Source organism: Carassius carassius, chromosome 16, assembly GCF_963082965.1.
Source record: "Carassius carassius chromosome 16, fCarCar2.1, whole genome shotgun sequence".
NCBI lineage: Eukaryota > Metazoa > Chordata > Actinopteri > Cypriniformes > Cyprinidae > Carassius > Carassius carassius.
Window position 1 is genome coordinate 16077651 of NC_081770.1, and position 10922 is coordinate 16088572.

The window sequence follows — 10922 nt, forward strand, 5'->3', positions numbered from 1 at the left end:
GTAGTGGAGATGAGTGGTACCTGGTGGGGTCTTCTGCTGTTGTAGCCCACCAGCCTCAAGGTTGTGCGTGTTGTGGCTTCACAAATGCTTTGCTGCATACCTCGGTTGTAACGAGTGGTTATTTCAGTCAAAGTTTCTCTTCTATCAGCTTGAATCAGTCGGCCCATTCTCCTCTGACCTCTAGCATCAACAAGGCATTTTCGCCCACAGGACGGCCACTTACTGGATGTTTTTCCCTTTTCACACCATTCTTTGTAAACCCTAGAAATGGTTGTGCGTGAAAATCCCAGTAACTGAGCAGATTGTGAAATACTCAGACCGGCCCGTCTGGCACCAACAACCATGCCACACTCAAAATTGCTTAAATCACCTTTCTTTCCCATTCTGACATTCAGTTTGGAGTTCAGGAGATTGTCTTGACCAGGACCACAACCCTAAATGCATTGAAGAAACTGTCATATGATTGGTTGATTAGATAATTTCATTAATGAGAAATTGAACAGGTGTTCCTAATAATCCTTTAGGTGAGTGTGTATATATATATATATATATATTAGTGATGGGCATAGATTAATTTTTTTTAATCTAGATTAATCTAACTGTAATCTTGGAATTAATTAATTAAGATTAATCCAGATTAAAATGGCTCATTTGAATTCTGCCGAAGGCATTCAGAATATGTGTGCTACCCAAATAAAATAATGACTAAAAGTAGCGTTAAGTCTTTGAGAATGGGTTTCTCAAGACAGGTGGTGCATTAGACCAGGGGCTCATCTCCAGTTTCCAAAATGCTTCACAAAGTGCTTGAGAAAGCTGTAAACGAATTCCACATTGCACAAGGTGCAAACAACCTTACGTCTGTTTCACACATACTTCGTCTGCAGTGCGTATGCGTTTCGTATTTTTTTATGCACCCATGTTAACGGATTCCAGCGTTCACGCGGTTGCGGTCTGTCAGTGTGTTCCAGGAGCGTTGCGTATATACATATATATATAATAGACACAATTAAGTAAAACTAAATATAAATGTATAAATGAAATATAAAAATTTTATTAATAAAATACAAAAATATTATCTAAAAAAAACTTTATAATAAACACAATTTTCCTGTTTTGTGTTATGATGTATGATGTTATTTCCTGTTATGATGTAATCGCAACAGTGAAAAAAAATCTATAAATGCATAAATAAAATATATAGATAATATTTATATAAATACTGTACATAAATGTATACAAAATATACAAAATGACTTGACAGACAGTTTTGTATCCTGTTGATATATTTTCTATATTGAATATTATCACAAGATGCCTGATCACAATTGTGAAAATTATACAAATAAAAAAAAAGTATCAACAAAACAATATTTTTATAAAATACATCAATTTTGTAAACAAATTTGAATACGCCCCTGAGATGTCATCAGTATTTTAAGTTTGTTTTCCTGAGGGGAATTTTTTTTTTACCTTTATCAAATAAAATCACATTTTGTCAACATTTAGGAATATCATGTATATATTACAATAAAGCCAACAAACACTGTGAAATATTAAAATATACATAATTATGCACATCCATAATACCTTCTGAAGGCATTTTAAAACTGTACTTCATACACACCTGTGTTTTTTTTTCCCTTGGAGTCTTTGCCCCTGACATGAAGGCCACAGATACTAGCGAAGACGACTAAATTTGCACTAATTCGCTTTGTTATTTCACATTTGTTACAAGCATAATATTGAATAATCCCTTAATCTTCCCCCATGCCTTCATTTGCAACTCTGATGCAATTTTAAGCGGCCGTACAGTATCCCTTCTTTACAGCCTTCCATCTCGGATCAATAGCTATCGATTGTCTCGTCCATGGCGCTCGATGAGGAGACAGAGATAGTTTAGCTCCCGTGTGTCACATGGTGGCTCACGGTGTAGCGGTTTGATTGGTGGGTGAGAGTTCAGGGCTCATTAAACCGCAGTAATTGTGTCAGCGCGGCGTATGCTAATCTGCCCTCGCATAGCATTTCATCATCCACATATGATGAATTAGCATTTAGTTGTAGTCCATACGCTGGTGCATTATGGCTTTATTAGCATATTTAAAGTGGCGTGAGGGTGTTGCGTGTAAGTGAGGAGCTGATAAACATGGTTTTCTAGCACACAGAGAACTAAATTAACATTATGCTAACTGGCTAGCTGTTCTGTGGAAACAAACATCTTAAAACAACAAACAAGATCATGTATACTGTAACAGGTTAGCTATTCTAGATGATCTATACTACTGTAGCAATGTAGTTTTGTGAATACCTTTACCTTAATGTTACTATAGTAAAACTGTGGTCAAATTTATCATTGCTCAAAAACAATGCTAACATGTTACTATGCGGTTGTTGGACTTCTTTTAATCCTGTTTTTATTTTTATGAATACCGTTTACCTTAGTGTTACTACAGCAGGACTGTGATTAAAACTTTGCATTAGCCACCAAAAAAAAAACAACAACAAAAAAAGATACTAAACTGATTTTTAGATTTCCAAAAAAAAAAAATAATAATAAATAATAAAAAATCTGACTTAAACTTGCAAAAAGGTGTTTTGCATGGTTGCTAGGTGCTTGTTTTGATCAAAATACTCACTGCTATACTGCTGGAATAATTTGTTTTTACTTTTATGAATACCTTTACCTTAACGTTATTACAGTAAAACTGTGGTAAAACTTAGCATTAGAAAGCTAAGTAAAAAGCAAACAACACTGAACTTTTTTTTTTCATTTCTTAAGAAAACAATGCTAATATTTTGTTATGGGATTGTCAGCCCAATGCTGATTTTTTTAATTCCATTGTACTTTTATGAATACCTTTACCTTAATGTTATTACGATAAAATTGTAGTAAAACTTAGCATTAGCCACCATTGTAAACAAAAAAAAACATTTTTTACATTTCTTAGTCAAAAGAGCTTGCCTCTAAGTTTTTACAATATTTAGATCATTTTTGTTCATTTTACCAGACAAAAATCCTAGTATAATTGCTTAGAAAATCAATCAGAAATGAGAAAAAAGCCGTTTGAATGAATCCCAAATCAATTTACTGAGATTTTACAGTAGTAACAATTACCGACTAAGTTATTTTATAGGAAACTGTGGTTATAGTAATCTTTCGTAATCTGCAGTATTAAATCTAATACTTCAAGACTCAGGCAAGATTTTATCAAGTAATGGCTGCGTTCACCTTTTGTGCTTTCGAGATATGAAAGCAACTGTGGATATCTATCTTCTCGATTGGTAACAAGCCGCTGATGAAATCTCGCTATAAGTAGCACAGTGCAGCTTAAAACACTGCATCATCTGAGCAACTATCGTGTCTCAGTGTGTGGTTTGGCTGTGCTGTAACAAAAAAAAAAAAAAGCAATTCTGCTTCAGGGGGATTATTGAATTGCAGAGAGAGAGAGGTGGGAGATAAAAAGAGAGAAAACGGAAATCGATGGTTTAGAAAACACAGAGTGGTTGTATTCTATTACATGAGAGGTACATCTACTCCAACCGCAAGGTGAAGATTCTCGCAATTAAATGAAACAGACTCTCCAAACACGTAAACAAACACAAACATCACAAAATACTTCCTGCCATGGTTTTCTGAGGTATTTCATGTGGCCATAACTGTACTCCACCGTGTACATATATCAACATATCTGTAGTGTTGCAACATCAAAGATGGAAATAACCTGAGACTGAAAACAGACGATTTTACTCACAAGTTCCCAAATGAGGCAAGGATTTTCCAATAATTGGTGGGGAGGAAGATAAAGAGGTATGATCTGACATAAAACTTCGACATTTGTGTTGAATGAATAAATAAAATGGCAAAAAAGAATGTGCCAATTACGTCAACATTACCAAGCCGCAACATTTGTTTGAGCACCAATGAGTCAAGAGCACTTGTGCTAACCACTGTGACGACAAGGCATTTCAAATACTCTCCTTATGAATAGTAACACATCTCTTTGGGACTAACAACCTGACACTGAAAACAACACTGAAAAACAGTTTGTTCACAATATGCACTCAAACCAACTTGCAACTAATTTTTCTTCCGAATTTATAAATGAAACAAAATGTACCAGTAATTTGTGTGGAGGAAGATAACGAGGTATGATCTGACATTAAACCTCACAATTGGTGAAAAACAAACTAATAAAACAAAATGTTTTTTTAAATGCTCAAAACAAATGTGGCAATGTTAAACGCTAGCAAATTTCCACTCGTTAATTTATTGATTTAGCATCAATGCTGCTCTAAAACAGTATGTTAATGAGATTTCAACTGTTTAGTTTATCTAGCATATTCTGAATTTAGTTTGAATGAGATCCCAAATTAAATTTACTAAAATTTTACAGTAATAACAATATACAACAAAGGTATTTTTGAGGGAACTGTGGTTACTTTGAGTTTTTCTCATAATATGTAGCCTTAGATCTAATACTTCAAGATGCAAAACGTTTAAGGGTACGTTTACATTGCAAAGATTACATTCCTTTGCGTTTTTGTCAACAACGATCCCCATTCACGTGGAACTCCGAAAGCAACTAAAAATTATGTAATATTCATGCCAGGCCGGTAGTTGCTGATGTCATTTTGTAAAGAAACACTACTCGCCTGGTAAAAATTTGCATTTTAGGGGCTAAATATCACGTTATTTGTATTGGGGTCGCTTCGACCTGCGGACATGAAAAACAACCTCATACTTGGCAACACTGGTTGGCATTTACTACACCGAGCCGTAATTCACTGACAATCTACACAAAATCGATGTTAAAATCGCAGGCGATTCTTTGTCGATTTTGAAAACGATTTTGTGTTAGTTGTCGGTAGACTACAGCTCTGTGTAGTAACTGCCGCTCCACCTGAACCAGTGTTGCCAAGTCTGCGATTGTTTTTCATATCCGCGGTTTGAAGCAACCCCAATACCAATAATGTGATATTTAGCCCCTAAAATGCTAATTTTACCAAGGCAACCCTTCCAAAAAAATGTATATTTTAACCCCGTGAAGCAATTTTTATCGGGGAACCTCCTGGAAACGCGATTGGTCTAGTTTTGGACTAGTTTTGAGAAGCAACTAGCCGAACAAGCTACGGATACAATAACTATAAAGACAATCTCAAATCAGAAACCGTGGGTGGACAGATCAATCCGTGCAGCAGTAAACAAACGCACTGCTGCTTACAACGCCGGTCTTCTGTCAGGAAACATGAGCGAGTACAAAGCATCGTGCTATGCTTTCCGACGCGCAGTAAGAGCCGCCAAACATAGGTACAGGGAATGCATAGAGTCACATTTCCAGCTAAATGACTCCCGAAGCATGTGGCAAGGACTGAGGACCATCTGTGCCTTTGGACATAAATCCTCTGCAGAGGTGAGAGCAGATCCGTCGCTGGCTGATGAGCTAAACACTTTCTACGGCCCGCTTTGAAAGCAATCTAAGCAGTGCAATTCTGCCGATCAGCGCGTCAGGAAGCAACAGTCAGATCAGCGATCATCATGTGATTACCGTGTCAGAGGACGAGGTTCGGAGGGCTCTAAAGCGAGTGAATGTAAGGAAAGCAGCTGGACCTGATGGGATTTCTGGCCGTGTTCTGCGGTCCTGCGCTGATCAGCTCACTGGTTTGTCTACATCCATTTTTAATGAGTCTCTTGCTACATCGGTGGTTCCCACCTCATTCAAAAAATCTGTCATCATCCCTGTGCCTAAGAACAATAAACCCTCTTGTCTGAATGACTATCGTCCAGTTGCCCTCTCATCAATAGTCATGAAGGTCTTTGAGGGACTGGTTAAAAGCGTCATCTGCTCCTCCATACCGGATACTTTGGACCCTCTTCAGTTTGCCTATAGCCCAAACAGATCCACAGATGATGCCATCTCTCACATCCTGCACTCTTCTCTCACACACATTGACAGCAATAACAGGAACTACGTAAGGCTGCTATTTAATGACTATAGCTCAGCTTTTAATAATATAGTCCCCTTAAAGCTAGCTTCTAAACTCATAGACCTCGGCCTGAATTCTTCACTTAACTGGATTCTTGATTTCCTCACCGGCAGACCTCAAGTGGTGAAACTAGGCCAATACATCTCCAACTCCATCACCCTGAACGTAGGAGCCCCCCAGGGCTGTGTCCTGAGTCCCCTGCTCTACTCTCTCTACACAGATGACTGCATGTCTTCGCACAGCGAGACAACTGTCTCTCTCTGAATGTGAGCAAAACTAAAGAACTGATTGTGGACTTCAGGAAGAGACAGCAGCAGCCCTATACACCTCTAATGATCAGCGGGACGCCTGTGGAGAGGGTGAGCAGCTACAAGTACCTTGGTGTAAACATCTCGGAGGACCTGACTTGGACTACTCACATTCAAACACAGGTTAATAAAGCCAGGCAAAGACTGTACCATCTGCGACAGCTGAGGAAATTCAGGGTCTCACCAGCAATCCTGAAAACTTTCTATTCTGGGGCTATAGAAAGTGTATTGACTCAGTGTATCTCAGTGTGGTATGGGAACAGCTCCAGTCAAGACTGCAAAGCCCTGCAGAGAGTTGTGCGCTTAGCTGAGCGCATCTCCGGGTCTGCTCTCCCCTCTCTGCAGGACATCTACCTCAAACGCTGCAGAAGTAGAGCTGCTAAAATCATCAAAGACTCCACCCACCCCAGTAACCATCTTTTCACTTTGCTGCCATCTGGTAAGCGCTTCCGTAGCAAAAAATGGCAAAAACCGAGAGACTCAGGAGGAGTTTCTTCCGCCAGGCCATCAGGCTCCTTAACTCAAAACCAGCCTCTTAACATCCTCATGCCTCCACTTAATGTACACTTTATCAGTAAGATATTCATCTTTCACTACCTCACATAGACACACTGACAGTGTCACCCTGTTTGCACATTTGCTTCTTGTACATTCCTGTGTATCTTAATATTTAAGACTACAGTATAATGCACATATGCACATTGTACATCCCTGTGTATCTTAATATTTAAGACTACAATTTACTTTCATGCACATTATTTTGCGTTCTATATTTAATTCTACAATATACATCTTTTTTATATTTTATTCTTATATTTTTATTGTTTACTTTTATTTCATTCTTACATAGCTATATTTATGTATATTTTCATCTTTGTGGTGTTTTCTTTAATAATTGCACTGTCCATGGAGCGGACCTGACTCACATTTCACTGCTGGTTATATATGCTATATATAATTGTGTATGTGACGAATAAAAATCTTGAATCTTGAATCTGCCGTGGTCCGCGGATTAAAGAGCGCTTCTTTTCATTAAAAAAATAAAACAACTCAACTCAAGGTAGGCAGTGCATATAGGAACAAAGTTCTTCTGGGACATTTAAGATAAAAAAAATCCCTTATTACATAAATAATAATAATTTAACTGTTCATTACATAACTGTTTCGTGGTGATAAAAGCTTTGGTTGGCACCAACTTTCGGCATTCACGGCATTAGACATCTGTCTGCTTTTTATCTGACGCCTTAAAACCGTATCTCGTATCTCCATATAATGGAGCCAGTCTTTCTTTATCTATTTTTTTATTTTTTTTGAGACACGTTCTGTAGCCTCCGGGCTGGTAGCGGATGCCGTCATGTTCAATGAGACAACACGCGAGGGGAGGGGGAACAAAATCAAGGAGGCGGGGGGCGAGCACAGCACAGAGAAGGCAAACAAGCAAAGTGGCGGAATCAGAATTAAATATAAACAATATATCGATATATACGATATTTCAAAATCCATATCGTGTTTAAAAAATATCTCGATATATTTTAAATATCGAGATATCGCCCAACCTTACAAATACATGTATCGTTCCACCCCTAATGACAACATTGTCAAAACAGTCCCTGTTCACACGGATCCACAAAATTACTAAAAACTCTGTATTATGCATGCCAGGCCAGTAGGTGGAGATGTCATTTTCTAAAGAAACACTAGACCAATGTGTAATATGCGTGTGCGTGACATCACCATTTTCAGAAATATGCTCCTTTTTTTTTGTTTTCACAGAAATTATAAACATGTAATTTTAGAAAATTTGATTGTTGTTACGTTAATGAACTTTCTGTTTCCTTATTTGGTCTTCTTCCTGTTCTTGTTTTAATTGATTATTCCCCACCTGTCTCCAGTTCCCTCATTACCTCCTGTGTGTTTAAATACCCTGTCTGTTCAGTTCTTCCTCGTCCGTGATTGTAAATGCTGTTGTCAATGCTGTTATTGTAACCTAACCTGATGTAGTGTTAATGTGTTGTATATTATCCGTTATTTTCCTTCTATCTTCAGTAAACTCCTCATTTTGATCAAGATCCTCCTCAAGCTCTTTATTCTCACGTTAGCTTACACACCCTACTTGTAACAGAATCACGGACCAAAACAGTTTAGTTAGCGGCGTTTTTCTTTCTTTTTGGTTTTTGTTTTCTTCCCTCTCCCGGAATGGCGATTCCAGCAGTCCGTCTCCTATGCCTGGAGCAACTGGACCGTTCGCTGGAGGACCATACCAGGGACTTTTTCGATCTGGCGTGCCTTACCCACTTCCCCGACCACTCGCTCTCCAACTTCTACTACACCGGCCTGAGCGAGCGGTGTAAGGCACGCCTACCAGCGAACGGTCCCCGAGAGGATTTCGCCGCTTTCTTGGAGTGGGTGCTGGAGAAAAATGGATCTTCATGGACCATCTGCACCGCCGAAGAGGATATCTCCAGCCCCACTCCCGACCCAGAGACCAGCCAGCCGCCATCACAGCGCACGGAGCCAGAGCCCACCGCAGCCGCAGAGCCCGAGCCTTTCACTGACAGGGAACAGGACCTCGAGAGCGCGACTGACCAGGTGTGTGAGCTGTTGTCAATGCTGTTATTGTAACCTAACCTGATGTAGTGTTAATGTGTTGTATATTATCCGTTATTCTCCTTCTATCTTCAGTAAACTCCTCATTTTGATCAAGATCCTCCTCAAGCTCTTTATTCTCACGTTAGCATACACACCCTACTTGTAACAATTGTTTCAAAAGTCTGCATTTTCAGGCCCCCAAAATGCTGATGTCATGTAAATGGACTGCCAAAATGCACAAAGAGTTTTCCATTTTTAGTTGTTCAAACACCCCCGAAATACCGTTCTAATAATACTGACACATCTTGTCTAGATAAACAACCTGACACCAAAAACAACATGAAAAACCAGCTTTTTGATACACAATTTTCATGCAAACCAACTAGAAAGAAAACAAGGTATGATCTGACATAAAATTTTGAAATTAGTTGAAAAACAAGTAAATAAAATGCTCAATATGTTGTCAACGTTTAAAAAAAACCCTAGCAATTTTTCTAATTACTGTTCTAGCATCTACGCTGATCTAAAACCGTCCACGTTAATGAGATTTTCTCTTAAGTCTGTCAAGCCTAATATGAAAAGTAAACAGTAACTAACCACCTTCATTTCCCATGGCAAAAAAACATTAAATGAAACGTGTCTAGTCATTGGAGATGACACACAGCCATGTGGATGCCTGTCCCGGTTCATTAGAATGGTAGGTGGAGAGTCTCTGTATGGATAAAGTAATTACAGTCGAGGATTGCTCGGGTTATTGGCTGGAGTGGAGATTACATATTTAATTACAGAGCAATTATCTGGAGCCGTAATCCACATACTAACTGATTAGTGGGATCAAAGCGCTACACAAGGGGAAATTAATGGCTAAATTAGATTCACGAACAAAAAAACAAAGGACAAACCACGCACCCGTTTGGATAAAAGTGATAGCTTCATAGAGGTGACTGATGCTGCATTTTAGATGCGTGTCGGCTTGATGTAGTAACTTCTAAGCTGCTTTTGTTATCGAGAGCATTCAAATCCAACAGAGAACACAGGACATATGAACAGAAACGCTGCATTCATATTAATCTCTGTGGAAATTGAAATTTAGAGTTTGTTTAGAATGGTATACAATAAGCTTGGGGTCAAAAATATATATATTTTATATACAAAATACAACAATAATTATAAAATATATATATTTTTTAAAGAAATTATTAGTTTTTATTTATTTTTACAAAAGTAGCATGCATTTCACACACACAAAAAAAACTAACAAACAGAGCAACTGTTTTTTTTTTGTAATAAATGTTTCTTGAGCAGCAAATTAACATACAGTATTAGAATGATTTCTGAAGGATCATTTGACACTGAAGACTGGCGTAATGCTAAAAATTCAGCTCCACATCACAGGAATAAAGTACATTTTAAAATATATTAAAAAGGAAAACATTTTTTATATTAATATATTGATAATATTTTTTGGATGAATTAAACCCAGTCTTGGAAACTTACAGATCCCAAACATTTAAACTGTAGTGTACAAACAAAATAGCATGTAGATCAAACTTGAAAATTGGTTGTGCATATCACTTTATATAGAAAAATATATATAAAAAGTGACATGTATTGCATATATATATATATATATATATATATATATATATATATATATATATATATATATATATATATATATAATTTGCTTACAAAAAAGCAAAATGTATCAAACTTTCTAATCAAACTGTCAATCTTTTACATTTTTCAAAACTGAAAATATGTGAAATGGTACACGTTGCAAAAAAATAAAAATTAAAAACTATAACATGTTACATTGTCACATCACATCATGACTGTTTAAAAAAGGTTTGGGCCTATTTATTTAATTTTATGTAAAACTGTCATACTGCAAATCGAAGGCCAAGTTGAGCATGTTGCAACATGGGATACGGCACTCATTTACAGTACAGTTGAAAGGTTTTTGCCCCGTTCTTGTTTTTTTTGTCTTTCATTTTTTGAAAAAATATTTGAAACTTAAAAAGATTCTGATAATCAAACAAA